This window comes from Bombina bombina, chromosome 10, assembly GCF_027579735.1.
Source record: "Bombina bombina isolate aBomBom1 chromosome 10, aBomBom1.pri, whole genome shotgun sequence".
Taxonomy (NCBI): Eukaryota; Metazoa; Chordata; class Amphibia; order Anura; family Bombinatoridae; genus Bombina; species Bombina bombina.
In genome coordinates, this window is record NC_069508.1 from 76,359,254 (window position 1) to 76,385,748 (window position 26,495).

Below are 26,495 nucleotides of genomic sequence, written 5' to 3' on the forward strand. Positions count from 1 at the left end.
GCAGGGCGTTATGGCTTAAGTCCTGGTCTGCTGATGTGGCATCAAAATCTAAACTGTTGAATATCCCTTTCAAAGGAAAGACCCTATTCGGGCCTGCACTGAAAGAGATTATTTCAGACATCACTGGAGGGAAAGGCCATGCCCTCCCTCAGGATAAAACAAATAAGATGAGGACCAAACAAAATAATTTTCGTTCCTTTCGGAACTTCAAGGGTGGTTCCGCTTCAGCTCCCCCTGCAGCAAAGCAAGAGGGGAATTCTGGCCAATCCAAGTCAGTCTGGAGACCTAACCAGGCTTGGAACAAAGGTAAACAGGCCAAGAAGCCTGCTGCTGCCTCTAAGACAGCATGAAGGGGTAGCCCCCGATCCGGGACCGGATCTAGTAGGGGGCAGACTCTCTCTCTTCGCTCAGGCTTGGGCAAGAGAAGTTCACAATTCCTGGGCTTTAGAAATTGTGTCCCAAGGATATCTTCTGGACTTCAGAGACTCCCCCCCAAGGGGAGAAAGGTTTTACAAGCAGTGGTGCCTTCCGTTTAGGGTACCTGTCTTGTCCCTCCCTTCATCTGTGTCCTAAAGCTTTGGTATTAGTATCCCACAAGTATGGATGAATCCGTGGACTCGATACATCTTACAAGAGAAAACAGAATTTATGCTTACCTGATAAATTTCTTTCTCTTGTGAGGTATCGAATCCACGGCCCGCCCTGTCTGTTAAAGACAGGTAGTATATTTTTATTTAAAAAAACTTCAGTCACCACTGCACCCTATAGTTTCTCCTTTTTCTTCCTAGCCTTCGGTCGAATGACTGGAGGGGTGGGGCTAAGGGAGGAGCTATATAGACAGCTCTGCTGTGGGTGCTCTCTTTGCCACTTAGGAAGGAGAATATCCCACAAGTATGGATGAATCCGTGGACTCGATACATCACAAGAGAAAGAAATTTATCAGGTAAGCATAAATTCTGATTTTTAACCCCTCAGAATAGTGAACACAGCCCTGTTTTACATTTTAATGTGATGGTTTTACTTTGATTTAAATGAAGGCTTAAAGCTTTCACCGTTGAGAAGATCAGCTTTTTCCATTTGTTAGATTGTCTGAGATTCAACCTCAGAGACAACATAGGGCTCAATTTAAGAAGCTGTGAATGCAGCTTTAGAGCACCTTTGGCTGTAGCCTGCAGCCGTTAAGAAGCTGCGGTCATCAGACCACTGCTTCTTATCCTGCAAATCCAACTCTAAAGCGTCATTTCTCAATCTCAGTTCTACGAACTGAGTGATTGACAGCCCCTGCTCACGCACATCCAATTCCTGCCATTAGTAAATGTAGCACATAATCTTTTGTAGAGATGGCATTTGTTTTTTTGTGAATGCAAATTCATAACAAAAATCCAATATTCCTTTTGTTTTGATGAAACAAATATCCGAATAAATGCACCAACATATATAAACAATTGAAATGTTATGTATATATAAGCAAATCATAAGTTATAAGGTACACAAGGGTCTTGGATTAAAATGTTGCACAACTTATGTACATTATGCATTAGTTGTTGGTCCTTTTTAGCATTAGTTCAAATCTCCAACAAAACTTCTGTACCATTTTATATAAATATTCCATTTTTATATCACAGTTGTAACTTGTATATGTATCTTCCTTTAAACCAAGAGGTAACATAGTAACATAGTAACATAGTAGATAAGGTTGAAAAAAGACTGAAGTCCATCGAGTTCAACCTATACAAATCTAAAATACTTACAAAAAGCTCCAGTTAAGCTTAAATAACCCCATTAAAATGTGTCCCATTTTATACTAGCAATCATATCCATGAATTTTGTTTATATACAGAAATTTATCCAGACTATTCTTAAATGTATCTATGGTATTGGCATTCACTACCTCCTTTGGTAATGAGTTCCACAATTTTATTGCTCTTACAGTGAAAAAACGTTTCCGTTGCAGGAGATTAAATCTCCTTTCCTCCAACCTTAAATTATGACCTCTTGTCAGAACCAATTTTCTTGGAATAAAAAGAGCTTCTGCCATCTCTGTATATGGGCCTTGAATATATTTATATAAAGTAATCATGTCACCTCTCAAGCGCCTTTTTTCTAAAGAGAACAGACCCAGTTTGGCTAGCCTCTCCTCATAGGTTAATTTCTCCAATCCCCTTATTAGCTTTGTGGCCCTTCTCTGAACTTTTTCTAGTTCTGCAATATCTTTTTTAGCAATCAGTCCCCAGAACTGCACTCCAAACTCAAGGTGAGGTCTTACCAGGGCTTTATATAATGACAGAATTATGCTTTCCTCCCTTGAATCAATGCCTCTTTTAATACATGCTAGTATCTTATTAGCCTTTGAAGCCGCTGCCCTGCATTGTGCACTCATCTTTAGCTTGTTATCTATTACTACTCCCAAATCCCTTTCCTCCTGTGTTTGGCTAAGTCTTGTCCCATTTAAAAAATACATAGCCTGCTTATTTTTACTTCCAAAATGTAGAACCTTACATTTTTCCGTATTAAATCTCATTTTCCATTCACTTGCCCATAGTTCTAATTTTAGCAAATCGCTTTGCAAAGAGAGTTCATCCTGCTCTGACCTAATGACCTTACTTAACTTAGTATCATCTGCAAAAATAGAGATGTCGCTATTTAATCCTTGCTCCAAGTCATTTATAAAAATATTAAAAAGAACAGGGCCCAGTACTGATCCCTGGGGGACGCCACTGATTACCTTTGTCCAATCTGAGTATGATCCATTTACTGCTACTCGTTGCTCCCTATCTTTTATCCAGTTATTTATCCATGAGCTAACATTTTCAGCTATTCCCAGTCCCTTAATTTTGTGCATTAATCTCTCATGTGGCACTGTATCAAATGCCTTTGCAAAATCTAAGTATATCACATCAACTGATTCCCCTTTATCTATATTTTTACTTACTTCCTCGTAGAATCTAATTAGATTAGTTTGACATGATCTATTTCTCCTAAAGCCATGCTGATTAGAACTCATAATCTTGTTTACACGAATATGCTCATCAATATAATCCCTTATAATCCCTTCAAATATCTTCCCCACTATTGATGTCAGACTAACTGGTCTATAGCTTCCTGGATCATCCCTGCTTCCCTTTTTGAAGAGTGGCACCACATCAGCTTTACGCCAATCCTGGGGTACCATGCCTGAGGATAATGAGTCTTGAAAAATTAAGAGTAAAGGTTTGTCTATAACAGTGCTAAGTTCACTTAACACCCTTGGGTGTTAAGTATGTGTTAAAAATAGCTAATATGACTAGCAATATATATTTTCCTCTTCTCTGATCATCTCTCAACCTTTTTAATTATTCTCTTCAATATGTATTTTTGATATGTAATCTTTTTGTGATTACTACATAGTTTAAAAAAGTGGTCAATGTTAGTAAATACAACAGATTTATTGTTATAAGATACTGTAAAAAGATTGAGGCTAGTGCTCCAATAAAGAATATGAGATCATGAAAGTAGTCTCATATTAGTTCATCCATATTGTTTTTTGTGGAAACATTGCTGGATACAGCTTTGTGAATATAAGAAGAAGATTATTTGAATAGAGAGAATGTGTCACAGAAAACCTTTGCCTGGCGTGGATTGTTTTCTTTTCTGTGTAAAGTTATTGTGAATTTATCAATAGTCAGATAGCTCAAAAGTTAAAGAACATCAATGCTGCGTCTAATGTCACCAGTTCAAATCACAGACAATGGTGTTTATTTTTAATATTTATGTATTGGATCTTATACAGATAGAAACAAGACTTACAAAATGTAGATATAATGAAAAGTTTTTATTATGTGTATAGCTTCTATATGTATAATTTTTGGCTTGAGCAAACATAACACATTGATTATGTAGCAAAATAAAGTGAGTTAAAAAGGCTGCTTTTGACATTACTCTGAAGTGAGAACAACATATGCCAATATCAGATCTTTGCTGAGTCCTATTGAAACATATGGGTCATGTACCAATCTTCAGCTGAATACAGTCTCGGGTCAGCACCTGGGACAATTCAAGGTGCCAATCTTAAAGGACCACTCAATGCAGTAGAATTACATAATTACAATTGTGGTCACTAACCTTACTTTGCAAATTTAGGTGTTCTATGTCTCCGTTTTGGAGAGATAATGTTAATGCTGTGATGTCTAAAACTGATAACCTTAAAATATGATATATTACTATGAGATCCTCTAATGTGCATGAGCAATCTTTTCCTTTAAGCATAGGTACTAAGATATCCACTAATAAATCTGTTGCATTACGACAATAGCAAAAGAATTATTGTGCTGAGTGCTTTAACACCCAAGAATTTCTGACAGGTATGTCAATATTAAGTATAGCGGAGAGAACGCTAATGAATGATCCGGATTGGTTCTTTCACACTGGAAATGGTTATAAACCTTCGCACACACGGACCGACCCCTCTGACATGGGAGTCACTAGCCGATTGGCTAATTGTGGTGTGTGACATTGCTACGAGAACTGATTCGGATGGCTTTGGATTTCATAAATACATTTGGAGTAGGGCAGTTAGCGCCTTTGATAAAGCAGTGGCCAAACACGCGTCAGGCATTCGCACTGCCTCCCTGCATATGTTTTAAACTGGTAATTTTGTTGGCCTAATAACCACTTTAATAGTGATAATACAGATGATGTAGCATGAAAATACCCAGTGGTTTTAAATAACCAGCCAGGAGTACTGCGAAAGGATAGTTAAGCCTGTTGGCACATAAGTACACTAGGGATCTTTTGTACTCACAGAACACTGGCTGGTGGGGATAATTACCCATTTTTGTGCTGACCCTTTGCAGATTTTTTGATCAGTGGTTGCCACCTACTTAAAGTGTGATTGTTTGACTTATGCGGGGGGGGGGGGAGCAGTCTTGCTATTTTGATATATTTTTAACTCTTCATATATGGGATGTTTCAGTCCAATATATATTTTTAATTAATGTTAAGTTTTATGTTTCATTATTGTTTGTGATCACCCTCTGCACTGTGTGCAAGTGTGCCATATAATGTTTCGTTTTTCTCTTACATTTGTTTATATTAACTTTTCTAGCATTAGGCACTGCCCCACTAAGCTACATAGGTTTAATCCTAGGGGGTTTCCTGGAGGTGATCACTGAACCCCATTCTCCATGGTCTTTGTCTGGGGGTCCCTTTGTTGAATTACATAATTAACAAGTGCATAATAAAAATACAAGGCAATGAATGAACCTGAAGCTTCTAAGCAGATGGTGCTACACACCACACCGCTTACACCAGTTATTGCCTGGCACACCTGCCGAGTGCTGGAGAGGCTGTTCAGATTTAGGTACCCCCACTCATATATGGTGGTCCTGCCCTATAGATGAAAATTTCTGGAAACTGATCACCATTGAAATCACACGTGTTCTAGATATTCCTCTCCCCTTCACAATATGGACCTTCCTCTTTAACTCTCTCCCAAAAATCAAATGCAAACTTAGATCCACACTACTAACAATTATGATCAACACTGCCAAGAGACTAATTCCCTTAAATTGGAAGAAAACAGAACTCCCAAATATCTCTGTTTGGAGCAGCCTGGTATCTCACACACTTAATTTAGAAAAATACCACTACACTCATACAAAATGCGCAGAGGACTATTATTCAATATGCTTCATATGGGAAGAGTACCTACAAGCCCGATTACGCACTAACTGAACCTTTGTTTCAGCAATTTAGAGCACCCATTTACCTATATCATGATATTTCCCTGTCGTAACACCCCACGGAATAGATTGTCTCGCATTAGTATACACCTATTATTCACCCCATATACACATATGTGCATAAAAAGAAATTAACTGTACTTATTTGAACCTGTGACTGATGCATGTTTAGTTAATTTTCTGCAAGATGCTACATGTAGTTATACTAAAATTCCCTCATTTTTTGTTTATAGTTGATTGTAAACCAGTTACTGATGTCGACCTAATTTAAAGAGAGCTGCCAGAAATAGACATTTTGCACTGAGTGAGACCCTGTCCCGCTTGTACAAGACATATTGAGTCTTTGCAACACTCCACTAGTGGCCAACGTGATATAAAAATGTAATTGTTAAATCTCAGGCGCTCATTTCTGTATATGCAAATTGTATATTGACCAGTTAACTGTTCCCTAAATGTTTCAATAAAGCTCTTTTGAAAGAAAAAAAAAAGAAAAAAAAAATACAAGGCAATGACACCTACACTGACTTTTAAATAAACAGTAGATTTTTTTTCTGACACATTTATTATTTCTCCCATTTTGCCAGCCCCCTGTATCATGTGACAGACATCAGCCAATCACAGACTAGTATATGTATACCCTGTGAGCTTGTGCACATGCTCAGTAGGATATTGTTCCACATAAAGTGATAATGGAAGTAAATTGGAAAGTGTTTTAAAACTGCATGTTCTTTCTGAATTATGAAAGTTTATTTTGACTTCTGTCACTTTAATGTTTATAGCTAAAGCAGCCTTTTTTCAATTCTTTTTTATGCTAAATGCCTCAGATTGCCCTCTTTGGGGATTTTTTTTAATAATGTGTATGATTTAGAAAAAATGTTCAGCATCTGAGAAGGGTTAGGGATTAAAAATACTATTCTACTTATCTACTTATGGCATCATATACTAAGAGCCAAGAGGACAAGGTTCTCAACACAAGTACCTGTCCCCGCAGCTTTGCAAATAATGGACAGTGGAACCTGTATGTCTATTGCCTGTATGTACCATTAAATCAATCAAATCAATCACCTTGAGTGAGCGTGTTCAGGGTGATTTCAAACTGCCACTCCAGAGGTGGCGGAGAATGTAAGAAGCAGCAGTCTGATGACCGCTGCTTCTTACATTACGGTCAGCAGCCCTTAAAGTGATGGTAAACTCAAGAGAATAACAAACACTAGAATTTACCATCAATAAAAAGAAACATCAGTTTCTGTCATTGTTTCGAAAAAAACCATGTCAAACTCACCCTAATCTGTAAGGAAAGTAAATTGCTAACTCAGCACTTCTGGCCTCCCACGGCTCAGTGCTTTCTCCAACGAGGTAGCGTTTTCACCTATAGACCAATAGCCATGCTAGGATGTCAGTTGATACTCACAGCTATTGGTCTAGAGATGGAAACATCACCGTGGGCACTTGGGTTTATCGCAAAATGAAGGAACGGAGCACCAGCCATGGGAGATAAAAGTTCAATTTTATTCAAACAAATTTAAAACGGATATCAATGGTATACGAAGTAATAACGGTCAAAACAAAATAGGACATCAGCCAGATGCAGCTGACTCATTTTGGCTAAAGGCCGTAATCGAAGCTGTTAAATCTTAAAATGTAGAAACACCATTTAAAGGTACAAACAGATGCCTATTGGATGACTAATTTCAATTAATTAACGACAAATGTTATACACAGACAGTTTAACCCTTAAACTGCTAAAAGGATAAATACATACAGGATTAAATAAATAACCTCTGGAATTAGTATTGTACATGCACATGAGAACATATTGACAAACATAAAGCCAATCATAAATATTATACTATATTTAAAAGGCTATCTTAACCAAGATGTGTAAGCATTATTAACAAGTGCTAGCACTTTCAAAATGAGACCTTTGATTTACATACCTTGGACCAAACAATACTAATTTATATCTACTTGTGAAAATGGCAATAAGTAAGTACTAAACCTAATGCCTACTGTTGTCATTATATGAATACTCCAATTATATACAATCAACAGTATCTTTGGTTGATACAATTCAAATATATATATATATCTAATAAATTGAACTAGTAGGGATTGGTTGTGCAGGAAGAAACTACTGCCAGATATTTATCAGATCGTAGTCTGAATTTAGACCCTCTGGACATCTGGTCTTCAATTTAAAAATCCAGAACTCCTCTTGTCTGGCCAGTAGTTTCTCCCTGTCACCTCCTCTATGTGGAGGTATTATCTTCTCAATGCATGTACACCTTAGAGACTCTGAGCTTTTCCCATGAAATTGATTAAAATGTTGCACCAAGGGGGTACTTGCAGTGCCACTCTTTATACTGGACAGGTATTCCCTTATCCTTATTCTTACTTAATGTGTAGTTAGGCCCATGTACTGTTTGTCACATAATATACAAGTTAAAAGATAAATGACAAATGTGGACCTACAATTCAAACATGATTGTTTTTGAAAGACCTGCCCTGTTACTGTAGATCAAATACTGTCGCCCATCTCTACTTTTTCACAGGCAACACAAGAAATATTGTGACACCGGTACATGCCCTTAACTGTTAGTCAAGATGATTCCCTCTGGGATTTTGTGGGAAGCTTAGTGGGGGCCACTACATTCCCTATAGTTTTTTGTCATTTATAGGCAAAACTGCAATTTTTTGTGGTCAATTCCATTAATTTATCATCAGCCCTTAGGGCAGGGAGATGTTTTTTTATCACATCACAAATTTGATTATATTGATCATAATAGTCAGTGATAAACAGAATATCTTCTTTATCAATCTTCCTATTCCCCAATTTTGGATCTTTATTCTTTAATAAATCGATTCTATTTAATTTGCTAACATACTTGGCTGCCGTGCCTATAGTTTTTTTTTTTATAGTAACCTCTTTCCCCAAGACGTTTGGTTAGCTTTCTTGACTCCTCTTGAAATTGTGTCTCATCTGAGCAGTTACGCTTAATGCGTATGAACTGTCCTTTAGCTATGCCCTTGAACACGCTTCTGGGATGACAGCTTGAAGCATGCAAAAAGGCATTACCAGAGATGGGCTTTTTGTACAGTGTGGTTGAGATTGTCTCATCATTTACACCAATCAGAGTAAGATCTAGATAATTGATATTAGTTTGGTTCCACTCAAAGGTGAACTCAATGGCCATATTGATTGCATTTAGATACTGAACAAACTGATGGATACCTATTTCATCTCCCCTCCAAATGAACAAAAGGTCATCTATAAATCTCCTATAGATGACCACCTCCGAACTAAAGGGGTTTCCATCCCCAAAGATGTGGGACCACTCCCACCAACCCATAAAAAGGTTGGCATAGGAGGGGGCAAACTTGGCCCCCATAGTGCTTGGGTTTATCATCACTTTAAACTACCATCAATTTAAACCACCATCCCAGAGTTATTATTATTATTATTATTATTATTATTATTATTATTATTATTAATTTATAAAGCGCCAATAGATTCCTCAGAGCTGTCATGGCTACAGAGAAAAAAAAGTACAGTGCAATACAATATAACACCAGACAAAGTTTAACAAACAAATACAGGGGGAATTGAGGGCCCTGTTCCCGTGGGAACTTACAATCTAGATGGGTAGGAGGGTGAGAAACAGGAGGTGGGGACTGCAAAGGTGAGGATGATTTAATGTGGAGTTAGATTAGGGCAGCAATTAGGCAAGTGGAATTCATTTGTTACTGATTTGGAGATAGGCTTCCATGAACAGAAAGGTCTTTAGGTAGCGTTTAAAGGAGGAAAGGTTAGGGGAGAGTCTGACAGCTCTGGGAAGTGCATTCCAGATCGTTGGTGCCGCACGAGAGAAGTCCTGTAGCCTAGCATGGGAGGAGGTGATGGTAGAAGATGCAAGGAGCAGGTCATTGTTGGATCTTAGGGGGCGGGCTGGAGTATATTTGTTGATGAGTGAGGACAGGTAGGGGGGGGCTACATTGGTAAGGGCTTTGTAGGTCAGGATGAGAATTTTGAATTTAATACTGCTGTGAATGGGGAGCCAGTGATACAGCAGATACAGAGCATCGGGAGAGGTGGATTAGTATAGCAGAGGCATTTAGGATGGATTGAAGAGGGGAGAGGCGGGAGAGAGGGAGGCCAGTTAGTAGGTTAATACATTAGTCAAGTCGGGAGATTACCAGGGAGTAGATTAGCTGTTTAGTAGTTTTGGCACTCAGAAACTGATGAATTTTGGAGATATTGCGTAGGTGGTTGCGACAGGAGGAAGAGAGCAATTGGATGTGGGGTATGAAGGACAGATTAAAGTCAAGTGTAACTCAAGAGTTTCTTCATTTAATATACAAAACTGTCATTCTTATTTGAGAAGGGATACAAAGCTTATGTTTTAAATTTTCAGGAAATACTGGATCAGTACTAAAATTAGTAATATTTTTTTATTTCTTAATGAGAATCAAAATAAATATTTAAGATATGTGTTTGTCTTGAAATTAGAATGTTATAGTTAAGACTTTTAGTAAACAGCTGTCTCATTTCACCTGCATGTGCTCCTTTATGGCTAATAGCCCACTGCTTCAGAAGTCAGATTACATTTGTTAAGTCATTTTTTCCTGCTGTTTCATGGCATTTACACTCTGTATTGTTTTCTCTTCCAATTTTTATTATTATTATGCCATACATTTTTATGTTATTACCCCTTACACAATGTTAGAATGCATTGCATACTGTTGTGAAAATAGCTGGAATTAACTATAACAATACTTTAACAATTTGTTCAATATTTTTCAATATGTTCTATATTTTTGAGATATGAATAAACAGCTGTTATATAAAAAGGGAAATAATGTTTGTCATTTAAGAGTAAGATTTCTTTTTTCTGCTACAGAATGTAAAATAAAAATAGATTTTTTTTTCACTATGTTTGTGTAACAAAATATTGGAATGACTATTTAGTAGAAAATGACTTTAAGAAACACTAAAAATGTTCAAATATTTAGATATAAAGCAAATAAATGAAATAAATAATAAAAGAAACAAAATAAAAATACACTGCAGTTAAGAAAAATCGAAAAGCTGAATTCCTTTGGAGGTTTAAAGAGACATTAAACGCTAAACAAAATGCTAGCTAGAATGATATATTCAAAAATAAAATTAGTCTGAGAATAACATATAGATGGGTTTTTTTAAAAGTTTCATTAGCTGTTTAAATATTGACAAAATAAGTGCAAATTTTTAGTGTCTATAAAACAATGGAAGCTGCCATGTTGTAACTTACATTACCTTATCTGCTGCGGTCAAGGGACAGTTATACATAGGTCACTAGAATGTGCAGCCAGAAACATCAAAGCTCACAATTTCAGAATGGAATTACAGGAAAAGGGGACAAAATAAATAATGAAAGTATATTGCTGACTTTTTTTCTATATATGAGTTATTTTATATTTTCATGTCAAAGTGTTTAATGTCCCTTTAAAGTTGAAATTGATCCAACTGCAAGAAAAAGGAATAAAACATAAACAATTGCAGTGCTATTTATTAATGCACCCTAAGAAATGTAATGCATGCATATAGTTAATGTGCTCAAATTTTAATGAACCCTATCATATTCTATTTGGATAATACTTCTACCTAATATTTAAAGCCTGAAATGTTTTTTTCTTAATTAATGTAGTAAGCAGCTAAATCATTTTACACTTTTGATTATTCAACCAGTGCTGGAACATACATAAAACATTGATATAACACCCACAAACCCATAACATCAGAAGAACATGTATCTTTAGCAGCGAGATATAAAAATATATACTGCTTGAGTGTACACACATTTGTTTACAATACACAATACATATAGGTCAAGCCATACATGTATTTACATGATTTTCAAAAAACAAATGGAAAAACGCACCGCAACTCATAATTCTCAATTATGGACGTATAATGTTCCAATAGAAATCTCAGCTCTATACTTGAATACATGGAAATGCTTCAATTTTTACATGAAAACCATATGCTTCTATATTTATAGGAAAAATTATATGAACATTTATAATTTGTCAGAATTTTTTATTAAAGAACTATAATTTATGTGTAATAAAAAAATATTCAAAACCACCCAATGTTATGCTATAATTATTGAAGTTTATTTTTGCATTGAAGAAGAATATGCCATAAAATATATAGATATTTTTTGTATGTGTGTGTGGCTGTATTTGTCCCTTTGCTTACAATGGAGTTCTTATTCAGAGGATGCCAAAGAACAAATTTTGAAAAAAAAAGTTTTTCTCTGGTTAGAAAGCGATTTTTTGGTGGCTATATATATATACTGTATATATATAAAAAAAAATATTTTTTCCATAGTTAAATAAAAAAAACGCTCTATTTCTGTTTAAATGGAGTGATAGAAAATTCAGCAATAATTTTCTGAAGGGGTTCAAGCTTACTTACAAGTTAGATAACGATTTTATTTTTTGTGTTGTTGTTACCCAATATTATAGTTTTTACTAAGAGCTGAAAATTGAACTTAGCATTCTGAAAAGGATTTCATGTAATTTGAAAAAAAGATTTTCAGACCATATTAACTCATTCTAAAATTATTTTCCAGCATTAAAATCTATGGTTTCAAGATTAATTTGACTTCAATGGGTATATTTATCATGCTGCGAATGCAGCTGTTTCCGCAGGAGCCTTCAGGCTCGCCGGAAACAAAAGTTAAGACCGCCACTGCTCCTTAACTCATTTGCGGACAACAATCATCCCAATCAGATACCATCTGGATGATTGACACCCCCTGCTAGCGGCTGATTGGCCGCAAATGTGCAGGGGGCGGAATTGCACAAGCATTTCACAGTGGATCATGTTCATCCGACATCTGATAAATCAACCCCTATAACTTTAGAACTTGTGTGTCTAAATGATAATTCTATAATAATATTTAATATTATGTTTTACCGTGTATTTACTGTAAATATTTCTTATTTTAATGTTCTTCATGTACAGGAACATTTTATTTTATATATATATATATATATATATATATTCCTATAGATATATATTTTACATTAACATTATCAGATATATATATATATATATATATATATATATATATATATATATATATATATATATTTAATAGCAATTACATTTTTTATGTGAAGAACTTTTGAATTTTTTAATATGCTTAGGTAAAAGGTAATCACAGAGGTGAAAAGTGTATTAATATAACAGTTATGCAAAACTGCAGCATGGGTAATAAACATATATATATGATAATGTTAATGTAAAATATTTTTGTATAACTAAGAATTAGTGCTCACTTTGGCAATGGACAATTACATGTACCTTTCCCTAGAGGCAGATTAACATATCCAGCACTCAAATAATGAATTTCAAAATCTAGTTTATTGGTAAAGGGTTAAACTAACCCCCAAATTAAAGCAAAAAAAATCAGTTTAACATGTGATGCTGAATAAACAACAGAGGTACACACTAGTAGGGAGCTCGCCAAAACACAATAATTATAAGTATATGAGAATGGTGCATAAAATAACAATAGCTAGGATTACTGAAACCTTATTATAGCATTAGACAAACACTGTCAGCATATTATACATTAGTAGCTGTGTTGGTTAATTAGTAAGCCAGTCTTTTGCCAGTTAGTAGTATAAGCAAAATGTTTTTGTCCAGTTAGCCATACTGTGAAATGTTAATAAGCCGTTCCAGCTCAGCAAATTTAGTTCATGTAACGGAATCAAAATTGTTACTATTAGTATTTTTGTGTTGCCAATTCCCAATTGGAATTGAAGAAAGCCGTTGAAGTGAACACAAGGAATCTCATTCAATGCAGTAATTATGGGTTAAAATTAAAGGTGCTGTTATTTTAAAGACACATTCATAAGTATTCCCCTTTACTTTCAGCAAATCACCTTTCCAGGCTACAGGGAAAAAGAGCAGTGGCTTGCATAGGCTTCAGTGAATCTCACTACAGACTTATTGCCGTATTACTCACTATGTCTCAGACGTAGGGTTAGATTTTATTACCAGAACAGAAACTCCTATTTTGCATTAACCTTTCACTTTACTACTCAGGCAGCATTTAAAAGTAAAACATTTGAATATTAACAGAAAAAATATGATAACAATGAGTATATAAAAGAGACCAATGAGAATAGTCCTTTGGTAGTCAGAGATAATATGGACCAATCAGATGTCTCATAGTAGCCATAAAGAGTCCAGAAAGTAGCAAAACCTCCTTTTTTCTCTTTGCTGCTCAGGAGTTAAGTACAAATTTATATATATATTTTTTTTTTTTTACTCATTACCTTGATATCTGTTATGAAATATTGTTTTATTGTTCTTTATTATATATTAAGTTTTATATAAAGTTTTATTTAAAATTATTTTGTTTTTGTTATTTTTATTATTATTGTTTATTTCGTTTTTTATTTTAATTTTATTTTGTCTGTTTTATTTATATTCCTTCTTTCCTTTTACCTTATTCTAAGGTTTAATTTGCCCCTTATTTTATTTGTTTTCAATAAAATTTGTTATTTATTATTTTAAGCATATTCTTCTATTTATTTCATTTCTTTCCTTTTATCTTCTTGCTTACCCTTTTTAAGTATTTATTAAGTCTTCTTTTCCTTATTATCTGTTGGAGCGTCTGAGATCCGTGTGTTTGCATCCTCCATTTTGCTTTTTGTCTCCTCCGACTGACCACGCCCCCAATTTGATGCAGTCATTACGGAGGTGTATTTTCCAGCCTTCTCACTCGATACTGCATCACTGTGAAAGAGAGACGAGTATCGTTCACACCTTCATTGGTAATAGTGTATTTTGCAACATTTAAGTATACATATGCTTCACATAAGCTACATATTTAGTTATCCTTGTTACTTCTACATTATTATCTGTTAAAACTAACAGGATTTTTACAGTTTTTTTCTTAGGCATACATTTTCAAAGTTTTATATTTTATTACAGATTGAAAAAAATTCGTTTTCTGTGGCATATATATTTAAATTACTTTATATTAGTTTATTTTCTTAAAGTTTTATATTAAATATATTTACATTATAAAATGTCTGAGGACCCTAAATCTCAGCTTTCTGAAAAATGGGTTCAAAATTGAATTAATAATTCTTTTGAGCCGTTAAAACAAAAAATGAATCAATTACAATCTGTTATTAGTAATTTTAATGAGATGCAAGGTCATGTTTATAAAACAGCATCTAGCAAATCTAAACATTTTACTTCTGAGGGGAGATGTTTATCAGAGAGAAAATCTAATAAAGACATGTCACGTCAGCTGTGTTCTGACATTTCCATCTCTGCTCATAAATGCAGAAGTGATCATTCATCTGAATCTGAAGCTGAGTCAGATATTATTATGACTAAAAACATTAAAGCTTCTCGTAAAAGAAAGTTAAGAATTGATTCTGATTCTTCAGAGAATAATGAATGTTTTAAAATGGATGTTGAAAATGTTGAGTCTGAAAATGATTCATTACAGTCTTACAAGTCTAATACTTCATTGGTTAATATTTTTTTATCTTCCTCTGATGATTCTCCCAAGCCAAAGAAAAGAAAGAAAGATTAAAAAAACAAATCGTATTGATAATTTAGGTCATCCTTATATGGATCCAAATGATCTTCACCATCCTAGGTCTTCACAATGGAGACCTTCTAAAAGAGTATCTAAATTTATAGATTTTTATATTAGGAGACTCTTGTCAAAAAAGATAAAAAATACTCTTTAAGCTGAGTGTCCCAGACCTGAGTTACCTCACATTTAACTCCTGAAATTAACAAAAACTTATTAAAATTTATTGGAAATCGGAATGCCAAACATAGAAAAGGTCCTGACAGATTCTTAACCCTTTCGTGTCAGGGCTAAAGTGCCAACATTGGAACAACTGTTCCGATGTAGATAAATTGAAACCACGCAATCCTGCACATGATCGTGAGATTTCAATTATTGGATTGCGTCTGGGGGGGCGTCCCTACAACCCTAGGAATGCCCCCAAGACCATGATCAAGTACTGACAGCACAGAAGGATTCAGGACAGCCGTTAGCTATGATGTTCTATTCCGTTATAACGGCTTTAAAGCCCAGTCTAATTATGACGTAATAGAATGGCATAACGGCTTTAAAAGGTTAAAGTCTTGTCAGGATAAACTTTTGGATACGTTAGGTCTTGTGACAAAATTATTTGAATTGTCTGAAGAAGCCATTTCTGAAAATTATTTACTTGACCCCTTTACTGTTAGAGCGTGGTTACAAAGAACAGTTTATTTGCTTGGAGATGCTAACACATCTTTAGGTTTGCTTCACCCCCAACCTCCCACCAAAATTTCTTTCCAACACGAGCATGAGAGAGATTTTCTAGGGGTTTTAGATCCAGGATTAACAGAAGACCCTTCCAAGGTAAGTTTAATCATCTCTGCTCCCATTCCTTTTTTCCAGCAAAAAATAGGAGGCAGATTAGCTTTTTTCCTTCCAGAATGGCAAACATTTTTTGCAGATCCTTGGGTTTTACAAACTGTTTCAGGCCCTCATTTAGATTTAATAGAAACTCCTTTTCAAATTTCATTGCAAAATCCAATAAAATTTTATCAAAAAGACCAAATCTTACTAGACAAATACTTCAGAATTAATCTCAAAAAATGAAGTAGAACCTGCTCACAATTCAGAAAAATCTTTTGTAAGCAACATGTTTCTAGTCCAAAAGAAAGAAGGCAATTATCACCCTGTTATAAATTTAAGAGATCTAAATTATTTTCTAATTTACAATCATTTCAAGATGGAGGGAATTCATCTTCTCAGAGATTGTCTTTATAACAAAGACTGGCTTGTAAGACTAGATCTGAAGTATGCTTATCTCCCGATTCCCATTCATTTAAATTTCAGGAACTATCTCAGATTCCTTTGGAACAACACCTTATGGCAGTTTACCTGTCTTCCTTTTGGCCTTTATTCTGCTCCTTGGGTGTTTACAAAGATATTAAAACCTGTAATAGCTTGGCTTCGGAAAAGAGGGATTCGTCTAATCATTTACTTGGATGATATCCTTCTTATTCATCAGTCCCCTTCTATTCTGCAAGATCATCTTTCTCTTACTATTTCTTTACTTCAAAATGTAGGTTTTATTATCAATTTCAAGAAATCAGCTTTAATTCCATCTCAGAAATTAATTTTCTTGGGTTTCAACATAGATACAATCTTGGCCTCTTTAAGTCTTCCTTTAGACAAAATAAAAAAAGATAAAGAAAGAAATTTCTTATGTCCTTCACAAACAATGTTTTTCGCTTCGTCTTTTAGCCAGGATTATTGGTCTCCTATCATCTTCCATCCAAGCAATTTTTCCAGCTCCTCTACAATACAGAGCTCTTCAGAGGTTAAAAATGTATTACCTCAGGAAAGGTTTTTCTTATCAACATCTGATTTACTTATCAGTGGAAGCTATAGAGCTGAACTGGTGGCTTATCAATATGGAAGCATGGAAAGGCAAAGCCAGTTCTCCGGACATAATTATAGAATCAGATGCGAGCAACTCGGGTTGGGGAGCAAGATGTGGCTCCCAAATTTTGGGAGGAAAATGGTCTGCTCTGGAGAAAAATCTTCACATAAATTGTCGGGAACTTTTGGCAGGAGCATTTGCCATCAAAAGCTTTATCAAACATTCTCATCCCATTACAGTACTCCTTTGTATATCGGCTGTTTGATATATAAATCGTTTAGGAGGAACAACTTCAAAAATGTTATCTTTTTTAACCAAAGATTTCATTCATTATTGTCTTTCTCAAAACATATCTATTCAAGCGGAATATCTTCCTGGTCTCAACAACCAAATGGCAGATTGGGTTCCGAGATACCTTACAGATTTCAGCGATTGGATGTTGAAACCCTCGCTTTTTCATCAAATTCATCAGATGAGGGGTCTTTTTACAATAGATATCTTTGCCTCTCGGTTAAATCATCAAATTCTTCCATTCTTCAGTTGGAAACCAGACCCAGAAGCTCTGGCAATAGATGCTTTTCTCCAACAATGGCCACTTTAAAGAGCATTTGCATTTCCTCTTTTTGCAATGATTCTTTGGACTCTCTTATTTGTCAAGAGACATCAAATTTCTCTTCTGATCATAGCTCCATTTTGGCCGAATCAAGTTTGGTACCCCTATCTTCTAGAGATGTCCTTCCTTCCTCCAATTCTTCTTCCCAATTTTCCAGATATTCTTATAGATCCAAACGGAGAATTTCACACTTTAGTTCTTCAAGGCAACCTCCAGCTTGTAGCTTGGATGATTTCAGGGGATCCTGGTCTAGAGATGGACTTTCGGAACATGCTAAACTCCTCCTTGAAGACTCTTGGGCCCCTGGAACCAAAAAAATGTATTTTTCCGCTTGGATTAAATTGTCTAGCTGTTGCAGTAACAAACACTTAGATCCCGTTTCAGCACCTTTGAATGAAATTATTAATTATTTATCTTCTCTTTTTCTTGAAGGTCTAGCTTATAGATCTATTCATATCGCTAGGTCAGCTATTTCTGCTAGTCAAGAATATTTTAATAATTTGCCTATTGGTCAAAATCCTACTATTTGCAGATTATTAAAATCTATTCGTTTTAAGAGACCCCCTACTGCTAAATATTCTTTCTTTTGGGATGTTGATTTAGTAATCTCTCTTCTTCAAAAATGGCCGGATAATGATAGATTATCCTTAAAACAACTTTCAGTTAAACTTGCAACTCTCTTATGTTTATTACCTTGTAAAAGAGTTTCAGACGTTCGTGCTATTGATTACAATTCCAAAATGTTTTCACCTCAAGGTGTAATTTTTAATTTAACTCGAAGAACTAAAACACTTTCTTCTTCTATTTTTTATCCATACTTTTTTGAACAACCTAAACTTTGTATAGTTCTTTGCCTTAAAGAGTATGAATCTAGAACTGCTCCTCTTAGATATTTTTCTTCTAAACAATATGTATAGAGAGTGATGTGTGTACAACACACACCATGCCCTTAGGGGGCGCTTCCTCAGTATCAACTAAGAAGTGTCGCTTGTTGTATGTCTACTGAATACAAGGATAAGCAATTGGATGAAATGGTATCCCTAGATAAGGGGGATAGCAACACATATAAAACTAAAATATCAGAAATAAAATATCAAAATAATGAAACAGTAAAATACATTAATAATAACAGACAATATTAATGTCAATGATGGCAGTGATTAAAAATAATAAAATGAATAATCCAAGATAACTGTGGTAGTCTTTGTAACCAAAGTGTTGTAGATCCAAATGGTGTGGCAGCACTCTGTCAAAGGATGGCTATCCTGAGGTATAAAATCTAAAAAAGAATAAAAAACAGAGGTGCCAACATGGCCTAATATCGCCCATACAAGGTATAATATCAGCACATAAGAATGTGAATACTCACAAACATAAAGCCCCCGATGGTGCTAGTAGAGCAGGCTGGAAATTTAGCAGTGATCCAGCACACTGAAACCTTGGCACAGATACAGTCCTGATTCTTCTGGATATCCAGTATTCAGGTTCCTATATATGTATAAGAAAACAAACCAACATGGTCCAATATCGTCAGGACAAAGAAATGATTGGCCCCAAACAAATGCACTTACTAGAGGGTAAGCACCAGCAGGTGTAGAAGCAGCAGACTGGAACCAAATCATCGCCGAGTAGACTATAGTACAACGATCCTCAGCATGAACCAGGAACAGTAAAAAAATGTTGCAAAAGGTGATATGAACCACAACAGCAAGTGTATAAAAAAAAATAAAAAGTCTTTATTAACACAGCGACATGTTTCTCAGCCTACTCAGGGCTGTTTCATCAGGCTATAACAAACATTGTGATACACTTGCTATTTAACAGAAAACTAAAAAACAGGATACTCTTGTGATTGGATAATCAGTTCAATTGCTGCACCTGTCTGTAATCACCTTAGTATGGTTGTTAAGGTAACCATGGTAAACACATGTAGAGAGAGAAGTATCTAACATTGTGATATCTTATTGTAGAACAGTATACATCAACATATAATATAAAGTGACAAATGCATAATAAATGTGCCAAAGTAAAAGATATATAAATACATATACACAAAAATAAACATATACATATGACCTCCTGTGTCTGGTTCACATCCATTAAAATATAAGTAATAAAAAAACAATAATATAACATCTGACATAGACTCCAAACATAGCATCAAAGAATCGACATAGTGCATCTGTTATGATATCAAAAAATCCTTACATATAATGAGTAAAATGATATTCAGATTGTGTTTAAACAATGATATCCTTTGTGAAGATTTCAGACCTGCTACACTTCTAAGGGGCTAATCCTATGTGGTCATAAACCCGTTAAGGCTGACTTACTGTATAATCAGGACATCGTGTATAGAAATTTCCTTTGAGTAAACGATATTTCATTAAAAGATTGAGCTGCAATTGAGTTAACATTTGGAAATTCTTTGTAAGGGAATGTTGTGACAAAACATCATGTCTCCTAAAACAACAATGTGTAGACACGTCATATAGCAGCTGCGTGATGCACGCTGCCGATAGGTTCATAAGATGGGAGTGTAATGAAATATCCTATCATTGGTGGTTAGCAGTAGACCTAACCAATAGCGCAAAGGGGATAGATGGGAATAGAAGAGTCTTTGCCGAGATATAGAAGAGCGTGCACCACTTCTTGTCACGCCCTTCTGTATTAGATAAATGTATCAAGTGTTCCGATACCGGATACTCATGATTGGCTTGACCAAATGTCAATCAAGACTTGGAAACGTGCAAGTTAGTACGTGTATCCTAGACCTGTCAGTGGTGATTGTTGGGGGTAAGGGCAGATGTGCAGGATTAAGTAAAATAATATCCTATATTCTGTGCAACTTATTAGTGGAGTTTTTTTAAAAAATCGTCTTAATAAAAGGAATAATACTGAAATTAATACAGTGTTAAAAACCATATTAATGGGATATATACTGATAAGTATTGCAGAGTGTGGGATTAAAGTAAAGAGTGTGCAAGTTAGTATGTGTATCCTAGAACTGTCAGTGGTGATTGTTGGGGGTAAGGGCAGATGTGCAGGATTAAGTAAAATAATATCCTATATTCTGTGCAATTTATTAGTGGAGTTTTTTTTAAAAATCGTCTTAATAAAAGGAATAATACTGAAATTAATACAGTGTTAAAAACCATATTAATGGGATATATACTGGTAAGTAGTGCAGAGTGTGGGATTATAGTAAAGAGTGTGGGGTTAAGAAAGTGATAAAACAGCCAGATAACTGTGTGTGATGATATTTGAACTAGAAATAAATGTGTGTGTGTAAGGTGATAACCTATAATGAGAAAGTGTAGAATAATCTAATATTGATATTAATTGTCAGCTCTTGCGCTATTATGTAGATTTATATATTGATAAAAAAGAGCATTGTTATGTTGAGTACCAACACTGGTGGTGTAAATATGATTCTTTCATAAAAGGAAAATCGTGCTAAATATAATGAGTGTTTTCATAATATATCTCAAGCTAATAATGGAATAATAATCAATGGTCCATAATCGAAGATTAGTAGTGAAATAGTGATCGTTGTACAATATGCCTGGTTGTACTTTAACCTATAAAGTGAAAAGTAATATAAGTGTGGAATATAATTAGAATATATATATATATATATATATATATATATATATATATATATATATATATATATATATTAAATGGTGAAAGTGATATGTGGGGAGTGACATCTAATACATGTATGTGGTGCATTGTTGGTGACTGATGGAGTATAGCCAACAGAGCTAACTTGGCATAATAACGAGGACCCCTAGAAAGCATTAACCAGATTCACTATTATCTGGAAAACAAAGTGATAATGTGAGTTGTGTCGTATGTAGATCAGGACACCATTGAGGTCCATATAACACACAATAATAGTGTGTGGGATATATATAGCTAGAATGCCTCACCCCATAGTGTACTCAACCTCAAACAGCCTCCGAGATGGTCAGCTTTCCAATAATCATATTTAGAAAGCTGCCATATCTAAGTTTTCATTGAGTCCATCAGGTTGTAAAGTCCTCAATTTTCTAATCCAATACGTCTCTCTTTTCCTGAGAGTCGTGAAAGCTTCAGGCATATTGTACAACGATCACTATTACACTACTAATCTTCGATTATGGACCATTGATTATTATTCCATTATTAGCTTGAGATATATTATGAAAACACTCATTATATTTAGCACGATTTTCCTTTTATGAAAGAATCATATTTACACCACCAGTATTGGTACTCAACATGACAATGCTCTTTTTTATCAATATATAAATCTACATAATAGCGCAAGAGCTGACAATTAATATCAATATTAGATTATTCTACACTTTCACATTATAGGTTATCACCTTACACACACACATTTATTTCTAGTTCAAATATCATCACACACAGTTATCTGGCTGTTTTATCACTTTCTTAACCCCACACTCTTTACTATAATCCCACACTCTGCACTACTTACCAGTATATATCCCATTAATATGGTTTTTAACACTGTATTAATTTCAGTATTATTCCTTTTATTAAGACGATTTTTAAAAAAAACTCCACTAATAAATTGCACAGAATATAGGATATTATTTTACTTAATCCTGCACATCTGCCCTTACCCCCAACAATCACCACTGACAGGTCTAGGATACACATACTAACTTGCACACTCTTTACTTTAATCCCACACTCTGCACTACTTATCAATATATATCCCATTAATATGGTTTTTAACACTGTATTAATTTCAGTATTATTTCTTTTATTAAGACGATTTTTTTAAAAAACTCCACTAATAAATTTCACAGAATATAGGATATTATTTTACTTAATCCTGCACATCTGCCCTTACCCCCAACAATCACCACTGACAGGTCTAGGATACACGTACTAACTTGCACGTTTCCAAGTCTTGATTGACATTTGGTCAAGCCAATCATGAGTATCCGGTATCGGAACACTTGATACATTTATCTAATACAGAAGGGCGTGACATGAAGTGGTGCACGCTCTTCTATATCTCGGCATAAGACTCTTCTATTACCATCTATCCCCTTTGCGCTATTGGTTAGGTCTACTGCTAACCACCAATGATAGGATATTTCATTACACTCCCATCTTATGAACCTATCGGCAGCGTGCATCACGCAGCTGCTATATGACGTGTCTACACATTGTTGTTTTAGGAGACATGATGTTTTGTCACAACATTCCCTTACAAAGAATTTCCAAATGTTAACTCAATTGCAGCTCAATCTTTTAATGAAATATCGTTTACTCAAAGGAAATTTCTATACACGATGTCCTGATTATACAGTAAGTCAGCCTTAACGGGTTTATGACCACATAGGATTAACCCCTTAGAAGTGTAGCAGGTCTGAAATCTTCACAAAGGATATCATTGTTTAAACACAATCTGAATATCATTTTACTCATTATATGTAAGGATTTTTTGATATCATAACAGATGCACTATGTCGATTCTTTGATGCTATGTTTGGAGTCTATGTCAGATGTTATATTATTGTTTTTTTATTACTTATATTTTAATGGATGTGAACCAGACACAGGAGGTCATATGTATATGTTTATTTTTGTGTATATGTATTTATATATCTTTTACTTTGGCACATTTATTATGCATTTGTCACTTTATATTATATGTTGATGTATACTGTTCTACAATAAGATATCACAATGTTAGATACTTCTCTCTCTACATGTGTTTACCATGGTTACCTTAACAACCATACTAAAGTGATTACAGACAGGTGCAGCAATTGAACTGATTATCCAATCACAAGAGTATCCTGTTTTTTAGTTTTCTGTTAAATAGCAAGTGTATCAAAATGTTTGTTATAGCCTGATGAAACAGCCCTGAGTAGGCTGAGAAACGCGTCGCTGTGTTAATAAAGACTTTTTATTTTTTTTTATACACTTGCTGTTGTGGTTCATATCACCTTTTGCAATATTTCTTTACTGTTCCTGGTTCATGCTGAGGATCGTTGTACTATAGTCTACTGGGCGATGATTTGGTTCCAGTCTGCTGCTTCTGCACCTGCTGGTGCTTACCCTCTAGTAAGTGCATTTGTTTGGGGCCAATCATTTCTTTGTCCTGACGATATTAGACCATGTTGGTTTGTTTTCTTATACATATATAGGAACCTGAATACTGGATATCCAGAAGAATCAGGACTGTATCTGTGCCAAGGTTTCAGTGTGCTGGATCACTGCTAAGTTTCCAGCCTGCTCTACTAGCACCATTGGGTGCTTTATGTTTGTGAGTATTCACATTCTTATGTGCTGATATTATACCTTGTATGGGCGATATTAGGCCATGTTGGCACCTCTGTTTTTTATTCTTTTTTCTTCTAAACAACTTTTAATTTCTTTTGTTTCTCCTCATTTACCAGTTTCTTCCCCCACTATTAGTAGATGGGTAAAAAGTGTTATGTCAGAAGCTGGTGTGGAAGATATTTTTTCTTCCCATTCTATTAGAGGAGCTTCAGCTTCTAAAGCTTTTTCTAAATCGGTTTCTTTGCTAGATATATCTCTGTTCTTGTAATAAAATTCTGATTATCCTATTTTATGATGGAATAATCTAGATTTTATTAAAGAGACAGAGACGAGTATTTTCCCTCCTCTGTCTAGTTTTTTCCCTTCCCTATGTATATAATAGTGATTTTATTTTAATCCTAATGACACTTTATTTGTTTTTCAGTACCAAATCCTTCCACTACAGGATTTTAAGAATTCTTCAAGAATTTTGGATCCTATCAATTCTACTCTTCAATCGAATTCTTCAAATTCTTCAAACAAGTTTTCATCGCGTTTGTTTTGGATACATTTGACCGTCTTCAATCAACTCTTTACTTCATCCAAGTTCCTGATGTTTCTGTGGATTCTTCTTGTTGGACTGTTCCTGTTTTTTTTGTTTTTGGAGATGTATCATATTTTCTTCATTTGAATGAGAAAAGAGGAGGTTTTGCTACTTTCTGGACTCTTTATGGTTACTATGAGACATCTGATTGGTCCATATTATCTCTGACTACCAAAGGACTATTCTCATTTGTCTCTGTTATATACTCATTGTTATCATATTTTTTCTGTTAATATTCAAATGTTTTACTTTTAAATGCTGCCTGAGTAGTAAAGTGAAAGATTAATGCAAAATACTCGTCTCTGTCTCTTTAATAAAATCTAGATTATTCCATCATAAAATAGGATAATTGGAATTATTATGGTTGCTGTGGTTTGCACAGGCATTCATCCAAACTTACCCTGATTCACAGGGCTTGACAAGTGTGCCGGTCACTGATTACCTCCTCGCAGAGGGAAATGTCTCACAACGGTCCTACAGATACCCCTTCACAGAGATTCCGGTTCCCCGGGTTTCCAAAAAGCAGGAGCTGTTTACTTGCAGCATAACAGCAAAATAGAGCCTTAGCTCATAAGCGGTAGCATGTACTAGTCTTAGCTACGTATGTTTCACCCATACATTAGGTGAAATAGAGCCTTAGCTCATGAGCGGTAGCATGTACTAGTCTTAGCTACGTATGTTTCACCCATACATTAGGTGAAATAGAGCCTTAGCTCATGAGCGGTAGCATGTACTAGTCTTAGCTACGTATGTTTCACCCATACATTAGGTGAAATAGAGCCTTAGCTCATAAGCGGTAGCATGTACTAGTCTTAGCTACGTATGTTTCACCCATACATTAGGTGAAATAGAGCCTTAGCTCATGAGCGGTAGCATGTACTAGTCTTAGCTACGTATGTTTCACCCATACATTAGGTGAAATAGAGCCTTAGCTCATGAGCGGTAGCATGTACTAGTCTTAGCTACGTATGTTTCACCCATACATTAGGTGAAATAGAGCCTTAGCTCATAAGCGGTAGCATGTACTAGTCTTAGCTACGTATGTTTCACCCATACATTAGGTGAAATAGAGCCTTAGCTCATGAGCGGTAGCATGTACTAGTCTTAGCTACGTATGTTTCACCCATACATTAGGTGAAATAGAGCCTTAGCTCATAAGCGGTAGCATGTACTAGTCTTAGCTACGTATGTTTCACCCATACATTAGGTGAAATAGAGCCTTAGCTCATGAGAGGTAGCATGTACTAGTCTTAGCTACGTATGTTTCACCCATACATTGGGTGAAATAGAGCCTTAGCTCATGAGCGGTAGCATGTACTAGTCTTAGCAACGTACGTTTCACCCATACATTGGGTGAAATAGAGCCTTAGCTCATAAGCGGTAGCATGTACTAGTCTTAGCTACGTATGTTTCACCCATACATTGGGTGAAATAGAGCCTTAGCTCATAAGCGGTAGCATGTACTAGTCTTAGCAACGTACGTTTCACCCATACATTGGGTGAAATAGAGCCTTAGCTCATAAGCGGTAGCATGTACTAGTCTTAGCAACGTACGTTTCACCCATACATTGTCCTGTATGTGTAGAAAATTGGAAATATTAATAACTCATGTCGGGTTAGCGTCTTCATTAAAGTCTATAGGGAGAAAAAGTTCGCAATACCCAAAATTCGCAATTAAGCACGCATCGGGTTTCGCTCAATCTTAATAGTTTTACTTTCAACTTCTGTCACCTTCTAGTGGTGTTTACACTCAGACAGGAGCTCTAAATAGCAGGCTACTTATAATCTAGCCCAG